Here is a 12,849-nt window from a genome sequence, read left to right as displayed (position 1 = left end):
AAAAAAGAAGAATAAGTCCCCGAAGAAAGGAAAAAGAAGAAAATGTCACGAGAGTATAACTGGAATATGCCAGAATTACTTCAGATACCGGAAGAAGAGTTGGTAAAGATATCAGTTGATTGTTACACAAAAGTTATTCGTATCAAGAAAGATGATTGTTTTGATACAAAGAAAGACTTGAAGATAGCTTTGTATACGAAATGTGTGGAAGATGTCTATCAACTAAGAGTTAACAAATCAAGCAAAGATCGTTTCGAAACAAGGTGTATGATTGACAAAAACTGTACGTGGTGTATGATTGCAAAAAGGATAAAAGATTGTGAAATGTTTCAAGTTAGGACTTTTATTGATAAACATACATGTTCAAGAACCCAAGTTTTTCCTCACCATAGACAGGAAAACAAAAAGGTGTTGGGTGGTTTTCTGGCTGAGTTAATGTTTTTGAATGGAAGGGTATATTGGGGACTTGAAATTATGACTGACATGAATGCTCGGTTCAAGATTAGTATCTCATATTCTTCTCAAGCTTGGAGAGCCAAATGTTATGCCTTGGAATTGTTGAGGGGGTCTCCAGAAGCATCGTTTGCCCAACTGCCGGCTTATTGTCACAATTTAAAGCTGAAAAATCCTGGGTCGGTAACTCATATCAAAACAGATAGAGATGGATGCTTTGAGTTGCTGTTTATCGCCATTGGTGATGCGGTTAGTAAATAATTATAATTTTGTTGACTCATTTTTGTTAGTTGCATGCATTTCACATTTAAATGATTATATTTCTTGTGTATATGATTTTGTAGATTCGTTCGTTTATTACTTGTATGCGCCCAGTTATTACAGTTGATGGAGCACATTTGAAAGGTCGATACCTTAGAGTAAACTTATTAGCAGTAGCCATGGATGCTAATAATGGGATACTGCCAATAGCTTATGGGGTTGGCAAATCTGAAACCTCTGATTCATGGACATGGTTTATGGGGCATTTTAGGGATTACATAGGTCCTATTAGCAAGCAATCTGACAATCATATCCGATAGGGCAAACTCAATTGACAACGCTGTTAGAAGGTGTTTCCCAGATGCTTTTCATGGACTTTGTGGTGTTCATTTGTACAGAAATCTAAAATCAAGGTCTGCTGGTATAAAAAATCACAAATGGACATACTGGAAGGCTGTAAAAGCTTATCGGGAAGTGGATTTTAATAAGCATATAAATTGTTTAAGGCGTGTTTTGCTTCAATGTGCTCAAACACTAGAAGATTTCGGGTTTGAAAGATGGTCAAGAATACATCAACTTGGAGCAATATATGGTTTCATGACGTCTAATAGTGCAGAATCAATCAACAATATAAGTCGTCATTCCCAGAAATTACCCATTACTATGTTAATGGAGTTTTTTCGAGCCTCTATTCAACAGTGGTACTACAAGAAAAGAAACCATGCAGGTATTATTTCTTTAAATTCGTAACTTATCATATATTTTACTAAGTATTATTTATTTAAATTTACAGGAACATTGGAACGTCGTGTTACACCATGGACTGAAAAAAAGATAACGAAACGTGTTGTGAAGTCAACGTTATGGAGAGTTAAACCATGTTCAAACACTTTGTTTGAAGTATTGGATAATAACTTAAATGGGTTGTCGATCTAAATGCAAAGACGTGTAGTTGTAAGAAATGGCAAACATCTGGTTATCCGTGTGGCCGTGTTATTAAAAGTTGTTCTTCATCTAAACCAAGATGATTCAAGCGCATACGCTATGGATTGCTACACTACAGAAGTATATCGAAAGACTTATGCCGAGATTGTCTACCCATGTCCACATCCTTCTGAGTGAGACATACCAGATGACTTACAAACAATTTTGCCACCAGTCATGGACAGCAGGCTACCTGTCCGACCAAAAAATCACAATCGTATACCGTCTAAGGGTGAAGAGAAGAGGATATCGACATGTAGTCGGTACAAGGAAAGTGGTCATACAAGGTTGATCTGTGGATCACCAGTGCCATCACAATCATCTTTTCCTCTACCAAAAAATGGATCCTCATCAAAATCCAAAGCTCATTTGGTGCCAAGCAAAAAGAAAATCAAAATCGCAATCAAAATCAAAATCCCAATCACAACCGGCTTCACCTTTTGGGACTTATTAACTTAGGTGATTTTTAAATGCAAACGTTGTATTAAGTGTATTTTATGTGTGAATGCATACATTTTCAGTTAGACATTCATTAGTAACTTGAGTTTGAACATTGCTATTATCTGTTCAGTTGTTATCATGTTGGGATTTTCTCTTGTGTTTGATTGCTTGGATAGTTGTTCTCTTGCTTCTTCAAGTGTCCTTAGCTTGTATTTATAGCTTGGAATGTGTTTGATGTTGTATATACCTTGATGTTGTATGTTGCGATCAACGCGAAAGTCAAATTCGCAACGCGAAATAAGCATTGCGAATTTGACTATCGCGTAGCGAATTTGACTTTCACGTTGGGAATTTGAATTTCGCGTTGCGAATTTGACTATCGCAACGCTTATTTCGCGTTGCGAATTTACCTTCAACAGGTCTTTTTTACCTTCAACATAATGCGGATTGAAAATTAAACAACAAATCAATTAAACATTGTTGTGGGTACATTATTTGAACATTGTTATGGGTACATTATTTGGAAAAATAATATTCTGGACTTCGTTAGAAATAACCCTTTTTCATCAGATTAATTTCATTTTTGTTGGTACATTATTTGAACATTGTTATGTATAAATTTGTTGTGTATGTATGTTTTGGTTTGATTATATTGTATGTATATTTTTATTCAGGTGAGATGGGTTGTGTATAACAAAACAATCTATCTCTTCCATGTGAGTACTTTATTCCAACCATGTGACAAGTGTGACAACCCCATCAACTCACAACTCAGCTTTGAACTCAATCAATATTATCTTTTAGCTTGATGGTTCATAAATCATGTTACTTGAACAATATGAATCAATTATGCAATTTTCATGTTCAATTTAACACTGCATTTCAAATTCATTTCATATGTAATTGGAGTTTGAATTTAAATTTCAATTTGAGTTTGAATTTCAATATAAATTTCGGCTCCACTATAAATATTAGCCCAAGCAAATATGCATGTTATCATTGATTATTCCTAATCTCCATTGCTTTTTTCAACTTTAAAAGCGAGGAAATTCTGACCATCGTATTTTTTTGGTCAACTTTAAAGCATCAGAAATATTTCGGGTGTATGATCTTGGTGGTATATGAGAAATGCAACAAATGGCAACTAAAAATCTTGATAATTGAGGGATACAACTTGTAATAATAACAAAAATAATAAGTCCGAAATGCTTCTGAGTACCACCCAAATCATAAGTCTGAAATGCTTCCCATGCTCATCAAAATCCAAAGCTCATATGGTGCCAAGCAAAAGGAAATCAAAATCCAAATCTCATATGGTGCCAAGCAAAAGGAAATCAAAATCTACAACTTGAGTTTGAACATTGATATGATATGTTCAGTTGTTATCATGTTGGGATTTTCTCTTGTATTTGATTTTTTGGATAATTGTTCTCTTGCTTCTTCAAGTGTCCTTAGCTTGTATTTATAGCTTGGAATGTGTTTGATGTTGTATATACCTTGATGTTGTATGTTGCGATCAACGTGAAAGTCAAATTCGCAACGCGAAATAAGCATTGCGAATTTGACTATCGCGTAGCGAATTTGACTTTCACGTTGGGAATTTGAATTTCGCGTTGCGAATTTGACTATCGCAACGCTTATTTCGCGTTGCGAATTTACCTTCAACAGGTCTTTTTTACCTTCAACATAATGCGGATTGAAAATTAAACAACAAATCAATTAAACATTGTTGTGGGTACATTATTTGAACATTGTTATGGGTATATTATTTGGAAAAATAATATTCTGGACTTCGTTAGAAATAACCCTTTTTCATCAGATTAATTTCATTTTTGTGGGTACATTATTTGAACATTGTTATGTATAAATTTGTTGTGTATGTATGTTTTGGTTTGATTATATTGTATGTATATTTTTATTCAGGTGAGATGGGTTGTGTATAACAAAACAATCTATCTCTTCCATGTGAGTACTTTATTCCAACCATGTGACAAGTGTGACAACCCCATCAACTCACAACTCAGCTTTGAACTCAATCAATATTGTCTTTTAGCTTGATGGTTCATAAATCATGTTACTTGAACAATATGAATCAATTATGCAATTTTCATGTTCAATTTAACACTGCATTTCAAATTCATTTCATATGTAATTGGAGTTTGAATTTAAAATTCAATTTGAGTTTGAATTTCAATATAAATTTCGGCTCCACTATAAATATTAGCCCAAGCAAATATGCATGTTATCATTGATTATTCCTAATCTCCATTGCTTTTTTTCAACTTTAAAAGCGAGGGAAATTCTGACCATCGTATTTTTTGGTCAACTTTAAAGCATCAGAAATATTTCGGGTGTATGATCTTGGTGGTATATGAGAAATGCAAAAAATGGCAACTAAAAATCTTGATAATTGAGGGCTACAACTTGTAATAATAACAAAAATAATAAGTCCGAAATGCTTCTGAGTACCACCCAAATCATAAGTCTGAAATGCTTCCCATGCTCATCAAAATCCAAAGCTCATATGGTGCCAAGCAAAAGGAAATCAAAATCCAAATCTCATATGGTTCCAAGCAAAAGGAAATCAAAATCTACAACTTGAGTTTGAACATTGATATGATATGTTCAGTTGTTATCATGTTGGGATTTTCTCTTGTGTTTGATTTTTTGGATAATTGTTCTCTTGCTTCTTCAAGTGTCCTTAGCTTGTATTTATAGCTTGGAATGTGTTTGATGTTGTATATACCTTGATGTTGTATGTTGCGATCAACGCGAAAGTCAAATTTGCAACGCGAAAGTCAAATTCGCAAACCGAAAATCGCATTGCGAATTTGACTATCGCAATGCTTATTTCGCGTTGCGAATTTGACTTTTGCGTTGCGAATTTGTACCTTCAACAGGTCTTTTTTTCCTTCAAACATAATGCAGATTAAATTTTTTAGAAACAACAAATCAACTTTTACAAATCAGTTAAACAAGCAAAAAAATAATTTTTATTTACAAATCAAATTAAACAAATCAACTTTTACAAATAAATTAATCAAAAAATAAATCTTATTTCCTCATCAATTAAACAAATCAACTTTCAATGTAAAATTTAATTAAACAAGGAAAAAAAGTGTACCCCAGACTGTTGTTTATGCACAAATACATTTCACGCAGCTCACTTCAGGATTAACCTGCAGAAACCAAACATTTGCTCAAACAATACTTTCTACACATCTAAAACCAACAAACAACAAATTACTGAATTCTAGGTACTTAACCAAATATTTTCAAACCAATTAAAGAGTATATATGTTAACAACACTTGCTTAAACTTACCAATTGTTTATGTACAACTTTCAGCACGCGGATGCATGTAGGCAGCGTCTCGTATATATCAATCTGGCCATATAATACCGAAATCACAAGCCTACTGCAGCTCTATCTCTATCTGTGGGAGGTAGATATTGTATACTTCCTATCGTCAAACGTTCCAAGCACAAGCATACGAGAGGACCACAATCCCCTCTGGCTCCCTGCATTTGTTGTGGCGCAGTCTCATCTCTGATCATTGTAATTTTAAACTTCTTTGGCTTCTTGTTTCCAGATTGTTTCCAATAATCAATCGCATTCAAGTATTTAGCCAAATGATCACTCCATCTCTTTGTAATAATATCTCTCAAATCAGACAATGGTATGTAATTCAACATGCTGTCATATACCATTGTCTTCAGGGATAGGAGCTGAAGCTCGACGAGAAGCCAATGACGATGTTCCAAAACAGGGATAAACACCTGCAATCATAAATAATTGCGAACATCAAATAAAATTTATGAAAACCTTTAAAATATTCAAAAAATAAATACTAACCTTATCGACCTCCCACCAAGCAGGATAAAGTTTAGCTTTTCCATTAGCCAACTTATATGAAGCATCTCTCTGATCCTTCAAGTGAGCTACGTGAAAAGACATCGACATAATAGTCCGTCGAGTACCTCTTTTCTTCAATTTCCTTATTATTAGAAGACGTGACACCCATGCATCAATATGCTGTTTTACAAAAAAATAAATAAATTTATTAGTGAATTTATTAATAATTTAAAAAAAATTAATCAAAATGCAATATAAAAGAATATAATACTTACCCCCCTTCGAGGTAGCCATTATCTTCAACCCCTAATAAAATACCCCACCAAGACCGATCAAAAAACAAATGAATAGCATCGTCAATTTGGAATAGGTCAGAATAACACCCCTTGCTCCGCTCATGTAGATAAAAATCAACTGTGGTCTTAGCCCAAAGGGTATTATCCGTAATTGTGTCCGGTAGTGTTTCAATCTTCTGCTGAGGAATGGTACTAGCCGGTAACTCATACGAAAGCCAACATGCATCCATCATATCGGGCACGGGAGGGGGTTTATCAATATGTCGACATATGACGCCAAATGAATCGGGCTCTTGAACGACGGGCGGGACCACTTGAACGATGACAAGGGCCTCTTCAACGGTGGGAGGGGCTTCTTCGATGATGATAGGTGCATCAGGCTTATTCTTACGGAGTCTTGGCACTAGTGGGGTGAACGGAGACGTAATGGCACGTGCACAACGTCTGATGCGTGAACCCCGTCGTGCAAGAAAAAACCCAACGTAAAGCATCTACCTTATCGGGCCGCTGAAAATAAATTAATATATAAATCAATAAATAAATAAATAAATAACGCCGAAAAAAAGTTATTTGCATTTTTAGTATAGTATTAAACAAATTTACCTCATTGCGTAGAGTATTAACCTCATTCTGCAACAATAAAATAATCTCGCGTAGAGCGACAACCTCATCACGTAAGGTAGATACCTCACCACGTAGCGCACCATTGTCATCGCGTAAAAAATCCACCTCACCATGTAAAGATCAAACCTTATCATACCATGCACCATTATCTTCACGTAAAGTACCGACCTCATGACGCAAAGCACCGACCTTATCACGTAATTCCCCTAACTCATTCCGTGGAGGTGGAGAACAGGGAGATAAATGTCATGGCCTTTTTGCCGGTCGCCTATCATGAGGTGATGGTGGAGAAGAGGCTCGATGATGTGATGGAATAGGTGATGGTGGAGGTGGAGAATAGGCTCGATCAGGTGATGGCTCCGGGTGTCGAGCTTTAGAATCGGCCCGATCAGGTGATGGCTCTCGAGGTGGGGGTGCTCATCATCCATCCCATCAAAAAACCGCTTACTAGCTTGCCACCAATCAGTGGCAAGATCAGCCTCTGTGGGTGTCACCGTCTGTAATAGATAGTTGGCCTCCTAACAATATAAAAGCTCAAACAAAGTTAAACTTGTACTAGTAATAACTTGTTTATATATACCATATATTACTTGTGTGTTAACTTACATCATTCATCGTCGTATATGGGAGTAAATCTTCCCAATCCAACATGCAGATCCTCTTCCAGGTAATAGCCCTAGGAATATCATTTGATCTTTTTATCGCATATGTACGCATGTTGGGGAAAGCCTCAAATATCCAAATCTATAAAACAATATAATATACAAACATTAGTAATTGTTAAATAATTAATTATAATTTTGGAAACATTATATAAAAATTCTTACCTTAAAGGCCCAAGTAAAGCCTGTCAAAGTGTATTTAGAACCATCGCCCCACAATCTTTTTCGGTCCTCAAAGGCAGACGACAACTTCTTTCATGTAGCTTTCCATATATATGAACCCAACAGAAATAGGTTCCATGCATTTAAGTCCTCTACCAATAATATTAGGTCCTCGGAGATTGGTTGTCTGCCCTCTTTGCCTAAAAAACTGGCATGTAAAAGTAATAAATGGCATACTCGGACAACATCAAGGTCATCCATCCGAGTAAAACCATCTTTATCAAATAATCTCTTCAAGTCATCGACGTGTATACTCGGCTTCAACTTTGCCAGCTCAGGAAAAATCCGATATAACCATGATGGGCGGGTGATATGACTAGTGTACCGACCTACATCATCGTGTCCGAAGCGTAGACCGGTGATTAAGTAAAACTCCTCCCGCCCAAAAACAAGTATACGTCGTTGCCAGAGGAAAATGAAACCATATCTCCTCATCACCACGTTGTACCCCTCGGGTAGATCGTTAGTCATGGTCTGAAGAAAAAAATGTTTCAACATAGCATCTCCACCCGTATGTTGCACTTTCAGCCATGGCCCGAAGCAAGTATCCTCAAACAATTTTCTTTGTAGAGGTGTAAGCGGCGACACAATTTTAGTGGCTAGGCTTAATTTATTCCTTAAGGTCAATGCATCCGAAAAATATTTCTACAAAAACAATAAACATACCAAGTTAGATATACCAAAAACTACAAATTATACACTATAAACAGACATGATATTAAACAGTGAAAACAAAGCCAAATATGTTTTAAACTAGCACGGTATTCACCCAAGTCATTATTCCATCATAGAAAATGCATCAGATAACATTCCAGAAGTAAGCACTTATATAAACATTTAAAAGAACAACATATAGGTTTAGTGCAGGTTCAAGGACAACATAAAGAGTAGTAGTTTATTATTGAAACTTAAATTAGCAACACTGTGAAGTTAGTATTTGTCTTTGTTTTTTGGTTGAAGAAATGCAATTCATTCAAGTTTCAATTTGCAGAATAAAAGAAGTTTCTGAAACTTAAATTCGCAACGCGATTTTAGTTTCGCGTTGAGATTTTCATTTTCGCGTTGCGATATTTGCGTTCCGAATTTGGTGTTGCGATTTAGGGTTTCTTCAACAACAAAAACAAAACAAAAAGACAAAACAAAGACAAATACTAACTTCACAGGGTTAAAGACTAAACAGTTTAGCAGTATTGGCAACAACCGAATGAATTTAGCAATCTCAGTGAAATGGTTAATCTAATAATAATACAAAAATTTCAAAATAAAAATAATTAAAAAAACTAACCCTCGGTGGTTGATTTTCCATTTCTGACCGTGAATGGTTGTGAGGGTTGCTCTGAGAGATGGAGATAGACGGCTTTCGTTGGAAATGGGGACGGATTTCGTCGGAGATGGGGACGGATGTCGTCGTAGAGAGTGAGAGATAGAGATGGGACTGAGTTGTGCTTTAGGGTTTTAGGTTCGAGATTATTTACGATAATACTATTTACATTTGTGTTGCGAAATTAATTTTTTGTTTCACGTAAAAACATTTGACTTCTGTGTTGCGATTTACAAATTCGCGTTGCGATTTACAAATTCGCGTTGCGAAATTGGAAACTGGGTTGCGAAATTGGAATTCGCGTTGCGAATTTGTTGGTCATTTTGGCAAATCCAAAAAAAGTTAGTTAAATTCGTATATTATAAGGCATTTTTTGTCACTGAGGTTATTTTCTCTAATTTAAATTAAATTAAAATGTAAAAATGTTACCGTATCAGAAAAATGTCTAGATTTATGATTTCCATCCAAACGAAGCAGACCGCCTTCCATTTTATAACTGAAAAAAAAATTAATTAAATAAAATACTCAAAATTTTAAATAATTAAATAATTAAATAAAATACTAACAAAATATTAAATAGAATAAAGTATACTTTACAAATAAAACTTAACGAGCTGTGAGAGAATTTAAGAGGATTTGAGAGAATTTGAGAGGATTTGGTGTGGTGAAAATGGTTGAGAATGAAGGTATTTATAGGGTGGGAGGGGGGTGTGAACGGTCAGTTAGGGCGAAATTAAAGCCGAAGGCGCGGCCCATGCATCGCGCCATTCTGACGGGTGTCAAGTGGTAGGAAGGCGCGGTGCATGGGTCGTGCCTTACCCCACGTGGTGCCACATCAGCGCAGGGCGCAGTGCATGGGTCGCGCCTTTCTGCAAAAGGTGTTAGACCGAGAAATATATTTGAATGGGTGTCTGACAGGGAAATATAAAAGGTAAAGGTGATTTTTTTTGGGAAATTCGCTATGAATGCCTCGAATATTTCACGATTTTGTCCCAGCTCGGTTTGACGTCAGCTCGACGATCGGCTCGGCTGGAGGAGGGAGTGGCGACGGCTGCACAAGCTGGAGGCTTAGGATGCATTGCATTTATGGTTCTTGAAACCTTAATTATACATTGATATGGAGAGTTGGATGGATCCCGATCTGACGGTTAATATTAATATGAAACCCTAATTTCCTCATGGGCTTTCGGTTGTTAGGCTTTTTGAATTTGTAATATTTAGACTTTGTAGATTGGACCTTCTTTACTCATGGATTTGGTTTTATTTATTTTAATATTAGTTTATAATAATAGTAGATACTACTACTAAATAATAATAATAGTAAATAATAATAGATAATAAAAATAGATAATAAAAATAAATAATAATAATAATATAATAATAGTATATCAATAATATTAATAATTATTGTAGTAGTACACGTTAATAGTGATAATAATGGTGTAGTAATAATAATTTAATAATAGTATAATAATAATGCTAATATAATATTAATAATAGTACTAGTAGTAATGTTATTATAGTAATAAGCCCAGGAAAAAAATATGGTGATCACATCAATCTATTGATCGATTAATCTAGATTGGATACTGTAGAGGCAAAGAAGACATTTCGAACCCAGTTTACCCTATTCGCAAACGTCAAGGTTCGAACTCATGATCTTACTTAAAGATTTTTAACATAACATTTTAATATCAAATTAAACAAAAGGTAAAATGGTCATTGAAGTATGAATACTTTTCTTTTTCAACATTGAAGTTTTAAAAATAATGAAACGGTCACTGATGTCATCGTTTTGTAACAAATTGATCCTTCAACCATTAACAATCGTTATCGCAATCATGAAATTTTGATGTGGCATATTTGTACGGCTATGTTGATATACTTTGACTAGCCACTTTGACGCACACTTAAAAATGATAAACTGCATAAATAGTCATTAAAAAATGAATAAGTTTTTTTAACACTAAAGTTAAAAAATAATAAAATGGTCACTAACATGTAACAACTCATTAATTTAGAAAACATATTACTTTAGTTTAACTTTAGAAATAAATTTCACCATTTTAGTGATGAATCTCGTTAGAACATTCTCGTAGATTTTGAAATTTTATTTGGATGGTTAAAACTCAATCTAAAATGTAAGTAAACATTTGTACTGTACAAGCATCAAATTAAAATATTTTAAATATAAATTTTGAAATTCTAAAATTAAAGTATTGCAACTTTAAACGCATAATTAAATTTATTTAATTAAATTTTATTTTTTTTAAAAATTCATTTTAACTCGAAGTTATATCTAAAAAAATATAAAATTCAAATCTACTATCTGGTTACTAACTTGAATTTTGAGATGTAACAATAATATATTGATACTAATTGTTATAACTATAATAATATGATATAAACTTAATTAATTTAAAATCTGTCCCATTAGATAATTACAAACAAAAATCTAGATGACAGAGTACTAGAAATTCAATTTAGATTAACATTGTACGAACCAAACAACCTTATTAATTAAAAGAATAATTATTATCTTTAGAAGTCTCGAATTTAAACACTAACAATTGAACAATTATTATGTATAAAAAATCTCAAGCACAATTTAAAACAATAACTAAAGGCGTTTCCACCACTTTCTATTTTATCATGCAAAAGGAAAAAAAGGAAACACATACCGAGGGATAAAAAGAAGACATGATTTGTACCTTGTCTCCTTGAGACCAAATCTGTATGAAAAACATGCTTAGTTGATGTTTGCCCTCCTCTTTTCCTTCTACAAAAAGACCGACATATATTCTTACTTACTTCCCCCATGGGCTCAGTCTTCAATCCACCCACATTTTCAATTCTTTTGGAATTTAATCTCAAAGATCAATCATTTTCATTTTGATTTTTGAGTTATTTTTAGCTTGAAACATAGAGGAAGTGTTTCTATAACATCTCATGACTTTGTCTATTGAATTCGATATAGAGAGTATATGGTGTCTTTGATTATGTCATATGTCATAAGCTTCATGCCATGGCCATGTGCCTTTGATCATATGAGATTTCCTATATATATATATATATATATATATATATATATATATATATATATATATATATATATATATATATGTGTGTGTGTGTGTGTGTGTTTATTATTTTTTGAACAATTCCTACTTAAGCAAATTAAATATTAGTAGGAGTCGAAATATTAAATTTTTTAAGAAAAATACAATGACTTATTATATATTTAAACTCAAAATTCATAAGAAAATGTCTAATTTGTGTAATATTTAAACTTGTAATGACCTAAATTATTATTAGATAAAAAATTAAGAACATGAGATTATCCTTCTTTAGTTTGGCCCCTACTTGATTAAATATTTAATAATTTTTTTTTATTTTTTAGTCGAATACTTATTTTTACATGAACCAAAATACTATTAGACCAAAATATATCGAATATATAAATTTTTTACAAGGATCAGGACCCCAACATAGCTTCGTCCCTATTCTTAAGGGAGGGAAAAGCGAATTTTACTTCTTATGAGTATTGAACTCACAACTCAGGAGAGAGAGAAAATATCAACTGAGAGCTTTTAACCTCTTTTAACCTCTTGTTCTAGATATTGTTGCCAATTTGGGCCCATAAGCAATTCTAAACATCCAAAATTTGATTTAAAATATGGTTGGAAAAGTGATTTTCAATCTAAACTCAAATTTCACTTTTAGGGTGAAA

The sequence above is a fragment of the Hibiscus syriacus genome, unplaced genomic scaffold (genome assembly GCF_006381635.1).
Source record: "Hibiscus syriacus cultivar Baekdansim isolate YM2019G1 unplaced genomic scaffold, ASM638163v2 tig00003179_pilon, whole genome shotgun sequence".
NCBI lineage: Eukaryota > Viridiplantae > Streptophyta > Magnoliopsida > Malvales > Malvaceae > Hibiscus > Hibiscus syriacus.
This window is presented reverse-complemented; position numbering follows the sequence as displayed.